The 10,391-nt window shown below is 43.2% G+C and overlaps 1 long non-coding RNA gene across 1 annotated transcript in view; it reads right to left on the reverse strand.

Moving 5' to 3' along the window:
* LOC139080934 (uncharacterized) overlaps positions 1 to 9,531 on the reverse strand; it is a 21,114-nt gene extending 11,583 nt beyond the window's left edge. The window contains exon 1 of the long non-coding RNA XR_011535820.1: positions 9,385 to 9,531. This is a non-coding gene — a long non-coding RNA (uncharacterized lncRNA). The remainder of the gene's footprint in view (positions 1 to 9,384) is intronic.
* Positions 9,532 to 10,391: the final 860 nt, after the last annotated feature.

Consider the following 10,391-nt stretch of genomic DNA (forward strand, 5'->3'; position numbering starts at 1 on the left):
TCAGTGAGGGCGCTGTTGGCATTTTGAGTAGGAAATTCCTTGCTAGGTGGGACTGTCCTGAGTTTGGCACCACACTGATTATCTCTCATCCCCTCCTCCAAATGCCATAGCACTCTCCAGTCATAGATATAACCCAAAAACACATCACATTTCCACATGCCACCTGGATATGTTATGGATGGGGTCAGTGTCCATACCTATATAAAAAACACTTATAAATCTCTTCAAAAGTGTCAAGGTCATGAAAAACAAAGGCAGACCAAGTTCGTGAAAAACAAAGGAAAATGGAGAAATTGGCAGAGATTGGATCAAACTAAAGTGGAGTAGACTCTGGAACAGAAAAGGAACATTCGTTTTTTAAAAAGGGAAATCCTAAAATACTACAGTTTAATAACATTAAATGAATTTTAATTTCATATTTTTTATATACCTACCATGGTTATTTAACACAATAACATTAGGGACATGGGTGAAGGGTCTAGGGCAGTTAGTTGCTCAACCTCAGCACTATTAACATTTTAGGCTGGAAAACTCTTGCTTGCGAGAGGCTGTCTATCCTTTTGCAGGATGGACAGCAGCATTCGTAGCCTCTACACACTAGATGCCAGTAGCACATCCAAATGTGAAAACCAAATGCCTGCAGACATTTCCAGATATCCTCAGGAGCAGTGGAGGGAAAAATACACCCAGGATGAGGACCATGTACACAGGATCTCTCTGTATTATCTTTGAAATTTTTTTATAAATATCTATTTTTTCAAATTGAATACACACACACACACATACATACAAATACAGGAGCAAAGCAGTTATTTTTAAAGTTGCCTGGGCACAGTAAAATGACCTACAAGAACAAAACAAGGAAATTGAGTAATAATAGTTCTTACTGGCTTCACTGATAAGGAGATAACAGATACAAATGTACTTTGATAATAAGAAAGAGCTATATTCAAATGCAAGATATTGGCATCTATCAGCATAAGGGTGGTCTTAATAATTATGTAAAAATTTAAAAAATTAGTTCTGTTTTCTATTCAGATTTGTCAAGTATTTATTAGAATACCTCCCACTGTACTAGTGTCTTAAGAAGCACCATTTCCATCATTTCTCCAAGATGGATATTAGAAAAAAGGTGGAGAGTTTTAGCTGCTTAGGGTCTTCTTCAACAGAAGAGCACTAGGTACCCCTCCTACACGATGGTTCAGCCAGGAGAAGTCTAAGATTTTAAGCGAACAAAAATGTAACCGTGTGCTCGACAAATACCAACCATAGAAATATAATTGCAGAGAAGCATTGATAATTTGTTCAGATACTGGCAGCTGAACTAGCAATGAGTACGCCCTCTTCCTAAAGTAGCCAGGCTGTGGGAAAGCACAGCCCTGCTTCTGGAGACAGCTGCGAGGCAGAGGCTGTGGAAGATGATGGAGACACACTCATGGGCTGGGGCTTCCCCCTTGTTTGGATGATTTGAGAAATTAATTGATGTCTTGGCTCCCACAAGAGTGAGAAATTGAGGTCCAACAAGAGATAAAACCCAGGCAGGAGGGAGCTCCTTCTACTCTGGCCATTCCCACCATATCCACCATGGGAGTATCCTCCCATGGGACTAAGGTGGAAGAAGAGGAGAAGTGGGTGGGTGGGTGGGGCCCTGTTTTCTGGTGTCCACTGTGCCCCAATAGACAGGCCTCTGATTTAAGAGCCAGGATGTTAATCATGCTTCATTCACTCACAAATGTTTACTAAGACCTAACATTGATTAGCCAATATGGTTAGGGATGGTTAGGAAGAGTTGCTATTACAGGGGCATTTAGATTTCATGACTCTACCCATAAGTTCCAGGTACAGGAGTTTAGTGCTACTAAGACCATCGAAGCCCAAGGTCACAGTGTCTTGAGCCCACCAGAAGATTAAACGCCAAAGTAGAAGCCAGTAATGCCTGAGATGCCAGAATCTGCACACGAGATTCCATGTCCCACGTGAGAACAGACCCAGGACAGTGGGGAGGGCAAAGGGCTTCTAGATGTCATGTGGTTTGTCCAAGTCTTTGTCAGGAGGGTCTCCAACCCCTGCCCTGGTTTGAACTTCATTGTCTCCAAGCAAAGAACACCCTTTTTAATTTTATCAGCTGAGGGTCACCGGGGAGACTATCAAATATTTTGTCCATAAAGATTTGGCCATTTTGTGCAACAGACGACTTCTCAGGGCCCCAGGACATGAGGGCCAGGCTCGAGTCTGTCCCGTGCTGTGAGCCCCTGTATTCCTGAAGTGTGGCCCACATGGGAGCTCGGTAAGCGATTGTGAAATGAATGGACAGATGAACAAACTAATAGAATGGAGTAGTGACTTCCATTGTTTGTACTCACTGTTTCTACATTATTCCAAGAGGGACAAACTGAGAAAGTAAATTGTGCCAAGACTGCAATAATACAAAAGAGAGGAAGGAAAGGAGGGTGATTACTTCCCAAAACTTTGTTTACCCGACCACAAATATTCAGACAACATAATAACACCAACATGATAACTGTGTAGTCGAAGAAGACTCCTGAATATAGTGTAGATGGGGTAGCCAAGAGGACGTGTAAATGTAAGGAAAGTCGGTGTTGAAATGGAAGGAGCATGAAGGCTGACGGCACAGTCTTCAGTAGTTAACTTGCTTAGCAACCAAAGGATAGAAATTCCTTCCATTTACAGATTGTGTACAAGTAGTGTGACTTCTTCCATGGTCTTTCTTCCAAATGTGACCACAGTGAATGTCTTCTAAGATTTGCGCAAAATGGAAAATTAACTAAAAAGTACTTACTGAGCTAAACATGTCTTTTTAAAGTATGTTTTAATGTAATAAACCGAAATGTCCAAATCTTAAAAGTTCTCATCAAAAGAAAAAAAAATTCTGTGACTATGTAGGGTGATGGATGTTAACTAGACTTATTATGGTGATTATTTTGCAATATCTACAAATATTGAATCATTATATTGTACATCTGAAATTCATATAATACAGTGTGTCAATTATACCTCAAAAAATAAATTGAAACTCCATTAGCACAGCTAAAGAGAAAATCTACATGTTCAGGATTGTATGTATAGATGGATCTGATGCAGTTATTTGAATTCACTTCAGATAATTATTTTATCCAACTGTTTTACAAAGTAATAACTTATTCACCTATACAAATGGCTTCTTTAAACAACTCACTAAACAGGTAAAAACTCTTCACTCCCTTTCCTCAAGTGTGGGGAGCCCTGGTCTTAAGGTAATTCTCTAAGAATTGCCTCCACTGCCATTTCTCATCGATGGCGCCAGACAGGGCCAACAGCATGCAAAGGGTGGCAAGAATCAGGCTCTTGTTTCTGGAAATCAAAGGACTAAATAGGAGCTGGACTGCTGTTTTACAAGCCCAAGGCTGTTAATCCCCTTACCATGGTTACAACAGTAAGTTGTTCTCTTTTTAGGTCACAAGACTTCTCCTTGAATAATTAGGCAGAGGAGGAAATTCATTCCATGCCCTACCCCAGTTAAGTCAGAAAGAAAATGCCATGCTGAGTTACCTCTCTTGCTAAAAATGATAAATTATCCTAAGAAAACAATATCTGCTAAACGAGAGAGATAAATTTCCCAGTTTATCCGGGAAATAGACTAAAGATTAAACATAGATTATATTTTCCTTAGAAACTACTTTCAACATTTAAAAATTCCTGTGAAACTGTTTAGTAAATTTGGCCTAAACGTTACTGTAAAAACTTGAAAACCTCTGATTGCCATCTTCAGTGGAAGTCCCAAGAAAACTTCAAGTAACCTAACGTAATGAAATAGAAGTTTTTATCATTTAAATAATTCCATCCATTTTCCATTCTGCTTTTAAGCAAATCCAGGAAATAGCAAGAAAACCACTTGATATCAAGATTTGTAGAGCAGCCCAGGTGGCCTAGTGGTTAAAATTCAGTGTTTTCCCTGCCACAGCCTGGGTTTGTTTCCTGTGTGGAACCACACCCCAGTTTGTCAGTTGTCATCTGTGGGGCAGCAGCTCCATAAGGGCCAACTAAATCCAACTCTCCATACGCAGGGCTAGCCATAGACATAGTGCACATGACCATGGAGGTCTTTCAAAAATATATGTGAACACTGAAATTTGAAAAATTCAGATCATATTTCTGTCACATTTAGTCTTTCATTCCTGATAATTTCTACCTGGGCCAGCTTCTTGGGTGTGGGCCATGTGCAGTGTAGGCTGACCTGGTTTTACCTGTCATTCTAATCTCAGGGCCTAGCACATAGTAGGCCTTCAACAGAGGCTACTTCATTCTGTGGCCCCAGCCCAGCAGTGCCGCTCAGCTGGCTGGCCTCAGTAGACCACAGTGAAGAAAGAGGTTCATGTGGCTTACAGTGCTGCCTGGGGCCCACGGTCAGCTCTCCCTTCCCCACCACTTGATGGCATCTGGAGCAGCTGGTGTGGCTTTCCTGCCACCGCCGGCTGTTAAAGAGTTCAGGGCAGCCTGATGAAAACCAACTGTCTTCCCGCCTCTGCCGCACAACGGCCCTCCTTGCAGCAGTGCTGGCCTGCATGGTGTGCCCCATGCTGTCACTCTCTGACCTCCACTTCCTCCTGCACATCTCACCTTGCCTCCCCCCACAGCTGCTTCGTTCTGGCTCATTTGGGGTGGAAGTGGAAAGGGGAGATGGGAGAGGGCGGGAATCAGAGAAGAAAAAGACAAAGCGCTTTTTCCTTAGCCAGGGCTCTTTGTGGTTCCCTCCTGCTGTTGGGGGTGCTCTGTCATTGGGGGTGTCCTCATGCTCTTAATTCAGAGTGCATTTGTGGGGCCTTTGGGGACCTGTCTGGGGACCTGTGCACTCCATCTTCCCCTGACACGGGTGATGCAGTCTGGCCAACTTCCTCCATCCCAGCCCTGCTCTGCCTCCCTGGTGACTTCCAGCCTCACTCTACCACCTCTCGGCCCTGCAGTTGGTTCTCAGCCCCAAAGGCAGTGACTCCATCCAGCTCCCTTCAGCAGCCCCCACTTGGCCCCAGAACACATTCAAGTGCAGGCTGCTCGCAAAGCTGCCCTCTCACCCAGTCACAAGAGGCTCAAACCAGCCTTCCACCTTTAGACTTCTCCAGCTGAGAGGAGGCTCCAGCTCATCCAACCGGGAAGTGGTAGGCCAGTCTCTCCTCTTACAGACAACTCCACTCTCTGAGCAGTCTCTGCCTCACTTGAGCGAGGCAGGAAACAAGCAAGAGTATCACTCAAAACACACACTCACTGGTAGGGCGAGGGCACCGACTCATCAGAATGGACCCGGCTGTCAGCACCCCACCTGGCTGCGTGGTGTCTATGTACTGGAACCCATTCCTGCCCCTGTCCTATGGGGAAGGCAGTGGAAATGCCACAGCCCTCTCTGCAGGCGCACACCCTCTGCCTCTCTGACCCTCTAGCCTTCTCTCCCCGTCTGCTTAGTGTGATGGTGACTGGACCAGGTCAGCTCTCCAGCAAGCCCTGCATGGACGCAGCCAGGACCTCTCTCTAGAGGTTACATCCGCTTTCATAGTTAATCAAGGGTATGCTGACTGGATCAAGGATATGCCAATCTAGGCTTCCAAATGTGAACAGGCATCCTAAGAGATACTGAGCTCTTATCACTGGAGTTGGTTGAGCTTGATGTGAGAGATATTGTAGTGAGGACTGGGTGAATGTGGGATGAATCTGAGAGTATTTATTATTCTGTGAATCACTTGGCTATCTTGACTGAGTTACCCTTTATGTTTTCAATCCAGTGCATCTCAGTATCTTCAAGTTTTCTGCAATATTCATCAAAGATGCAATGAGGAAAAAGAAGCATGAATAAATAGTGAATGTCCAAGATGTGGGTCCCTGAAGCCATCCTGGAAAGGGATATTTGCTACTGTGTTGTAGTGTGTAACTAACACTACAGACTTGGGGGCTTAAACAACAGAAATTTATTTTCTTACAGTTCTGGAAGAGAGAAGTCCAAGATCAAGGTGTCAGCAGAGTTGATTTCTTCTAAGACCCCTCTCTTTGGATTGTAGATGGCTGTCCTCTCCTGTCTTCACATTATCTTTCCTCTGGTGCATGTCTGTGTCCTAATCTCCTCTATAAGGACGCCCGTCATACTGGATTAGGGCCCACCTATTGACCTTATTTTACATTAGTTACCTCTTTAGAGACCCTATCTGCAAATATGATCACATTCTCAGTTACTGGGGATTAGGACATCAGCATATGAATTTTGGGGCGCCACAATTCAGCCCATAACAGCTATCCTCCAGAATTCACTCTGCCTCACACTGGCACCAAAAGACCTCTGAAAGGCCGAAGATTTAAAATCTGATCCACTTGCCAAGCTACTGGTGTCTTCCATCCACTCGCCACATTCAAGACAGGCAGCCCCTCTGCAAAGTTGTTTTCAGTCCCATCTTGCATTTTGTGGTCCTCTTTCCCCTCGGGGGACGCCTGTTCATATAAAGGTGCAGCCTCCTTTATGGCAGCGCATGTAGAATCAGACCCAGCACTTGAATTGCATCTTAAACACATCCTGATTCATTAGGCAGCCCTCATCACTCAGCCCCCTGACAGCAGTATTCCTGGGACTCATGCTGCCTGGCACAGCAAGATCAGCACTTTGTCCCTCCATCCAGGGCATCCTGCCAAGAGCTAGCTCTTCCCGCCTGCAACATTTTTCCCCCTTGCAGGCTCCTTCTTGTTAACCCAGTTTGAGTTTAAATGGCATCTCTTCAGAGAGGCCTTCCCCTGATGACTCAACATAGAGAAGCCCCCACCCCAGCCTATTGTTATCAAAGTGGTCAGTTCTTTTCCTTCATATCATGTGTTTACCACCAATCTCTACATTGGTCTACAGACACCATGAAGACCACTTCCTAAGGATAATCTCAATAGTCAACCATGTTGCCCAGTTTGTGTTTGGGAAATTTTGCCTATGAACAGCTGTCATCTGTGTCATTTGTGTCCCACAGTTTATTGCTGCTTTTTCATGCAACTTTACACAAATACAGGTGTAAGTATGTAGACAGTAGTGGCCCCAAGGGATGATTTGAGGGAATTTAGCCTGTGTTAATTTCTGTCAGCACCTCTCTCGTAGCCACTCCATATAAATGTGAGATCTCAGTGAAAGGGGAGCTTGCTGTCAAAATATTATTTCAACAAACTCCCTTATAGCCTCCCCACCCATCAGTAGACAAAATCTGAAGCCACCACTGTGTCTGAAGCATTCTCATTGACTGAAAACCAGAGTGAATGTCTTTTGTGTCAGTAATAGCTATTTGGCCCAAAGGATGGATTTTAAAAAGTACAGTAATTTACATTACAGTGAAACAACTATCTGAGCATGAAGGAAGAACTGGCTTTAGATAGGCTCCCTTGTACTATCTATAATAACTTCAGACAGGTAAAGAATGACTTGCTAAAATACAAATAAAATCCAGATCTTCATTTTAGTGAATAATTTTAAGATCCTCTTTCCTCAAAGTGACTTTCATATATATAAGGAAAAATGAATGTTAGTTTCATTCTCTCCTTGGTTTCCTGCCCTGCTTAAAGAGCTGAAGTGCAGAAAAAATTCATGTCTACAAACTTAAAAATCAAGAAAGACCGTTCTTGATCAAGGATTGGCACAAACACTCTTCAGAGAGGAAAGGCTTGTTAACAGAATGCTGAGGTGGGGGATAAACCTGCTCAAGTGCAGATGAGAATGATAAGCTTGGTGCAGCAGATAAAAATAAAGATGCTAGCCAGCTCTCCTTGGAGCATGAATTTAACTTGTTTGTCTGATGTTGGGGATAAATTGACCTGATCTCCTGTCCTTTCATTGGTTCCTCTTAAATCTAAGAGCATGAGCTGGCTGGTGCTGGGTAGGAGTGGAGTTCTGGTCACAGAATGAAGCCTCAAACTATTTAGATCAGAACAGGGTTCACGTAGTTCTAGATTAAGTATCTTCCCAATGGAACCACTTATCTTGGGTAAGTGTTAAAGGATCGAAAACTTGTGCATTGGATGTAGCATATTTCTACTAGGCACTCAAAACATTTCAAAGAGATAGGCTCCATGCCTAAAAGGAATCGAAGTGTACAACTTAAGAGAGGATAAGGGAAGAGTTGCTAAAGCGAAACATATGTATGCTCTATGACCTGCAATTTCCCTCCTGGGTAAGCACCCAAGAAAAAGAAAGCACATGGAAAATAATGGACAAGAATGTTCATAGCAGCGTAGCTGCCTGCTGTGCATATACTTGACGTGTAATAGGTGCTCAATAAACATGTGAAATTGAGTTGAACACATCTTTATATCTCACATATGGCTTCACAGATCAAGCAACACATATTAGCTGCATATATTTATCCATCAGTTTGAATTTCTAGCCTATACTAGAGATTAAATACTTTAAGCAAAACCGTTTTATTAACAATTTCCATTTGAATCCATTATTACTTTAATAAAACATCAGAGTGATGTCTTCGGAATAATTTTTTTTTAAAGATTAGCACCTGAGCTAACAACTGCTGCCAATCTTCTTCTTTTTTTTTTTCTCCCCAAATCCCCCTGGTACATAGTTGTATATTTTAGTTGTGGGTCCTTTTAGTTGTGGCATGTGGGACGCCACCTCAGCATGGCCTGACGAGCGATGCCATGTCCATGCCCAGGATCCCAACCGGTGGAACCCTGGGCCGCTGAAGCCAGGCACAGGAAATTAACCACTCGGCCACCGGGCCAGCCCCTCTTTGGAATAATTTATTCAAGCTTAAGATAACTATGCAGACGACTTACTATTAAAGAAAGCACAGTGTTATTAGAAATATATTTTAAAATTGAGCACACAGATGTTCCACTTACTGCTGTATCTCCCAAGCTGGTCTGATACTAAGCTCACTTTAAAAGCATTTTCTTGTGAAGGGAATGGTTTTGGTCAGCTCTAAGGTCTGATCGTTGAATACAATCAAAGTTAATGATATAGAATAGTGCTGTCCAATGGAACATTCTGTGATGACGGTAACGTTCTATGTCCGTGCTGTCCAATATGGCAGACACCAGACATAGGTGGCTTTTGAGCACTGGAAAGAGCAGCAGCATATAATGACAAAATGTGCCAAACAGCCTGCTAAGTCCTAATATTTAATGCAACTGGAATGCCAGAGAACAGAGCTATAAATATGCTGCCCCAAATATACCCAAAAGTTTAACCTCAATCATCATAGATGGTTTAATAGTTTCTTTCCAAACTCGTAAAACAGAGGCTCAACTTTCAAGCTTTGACACATCTGCAAATTTAGAAAGACAACAAGTTCTTTAAGTCAAAGACTTGCTACATCAGATAACAGAAAATTTAATCTATTTTTAAGTTCCAAGGTGACGTACCTGATTCACAGAGTTCAATATGGATAGTAGCCACCAGGAATAAGAGGCCACGACATAGTTTCAGAGTGGAAAGCTAAAGGCAAACACGGAAAGGAAAAACAAATGTCCTGCCCTCCACTAAAAGCTGCCTTCGCCATTCTGTGACCCAGATTAGAATATCAGAGAAACAAGCAAGCCACCACCTGAAAGGTTTAATGATTAACCTCCATCATTTGGGTTAATACTTTGATAGAAGCAGCCCATCTCCTGTCGGTTATTTACGAAAATCTGTTTGGAAAACAGATCAGTTGTCCTTTCCAAACTCTACCTCCAAAGAATGTTTCCTCTGCTGACTCCAAGTCGGAATCTTCCCCCACCCCTTCTGTTGTTGTTGGTTAAGTGCACGGTGGAAAAACTTCAGTCCTCTCTGGAGGTTTTCCTTGGCATGAACTTCCCACCTCTTCAGGGCTAAAAGATCTGGCTCATAGGTAGGCTTCTTTTTTTTTTTTGGCACCTGAGCTAACATGTGTTGCCAATCTTTTTTTTTCTTCTCCCCAATACATAGTTGTATATTCTAGTTGCAGGTCTCTCTAGTTGTGCTACATGGGACGCTGCCTCAGCGTGGCCTGATGAGCAGTGCTAGGTCTGCACCCAGGATCCGAACCAGTGAAACCCTGGGTCGCCAAAGCAGGGCACGTGAACTTAACCACTCAGCCACAGGCCCAGCCCCCAGAAAGGCTTCTTAATTTGGGAAACAAACATCACTCCTTTCTATCTCTGGTGAACAAAGGACACCCTTCCAAGAATGGCCTCACCTGACTCTCACCTCTGCAGGTAAACATCCGAGGAGAGCTTCCAATTCAAAGGGAATGGTTTTGGCCAGCCCTAAGATCTGGAAGTTGTGTAAAATCAAAGTTGATGATATAGAGCAGTGCTGTCCAATGGAACATTCTGTGATGATGGAAATACTCTATATATCTGCGCTATCCAATATGGTAGCCACTAGACATAGTTTGCTATTGAGCAGG

The sequence above is a fragment of the Equus przewalskii genome, chromosome X (genome assembly GCF_037783145.1).
Source record: "Equus przewalskii isolate Varuska chromosome X, EquPr2, whole genome shotgun sequence".
Classification (NCBI taxonomy): Eukaryota; Metazoa; Chordata; class Mammalia; order Perissodactyla; family Equidae; genus Equus; species Equus przewalskii.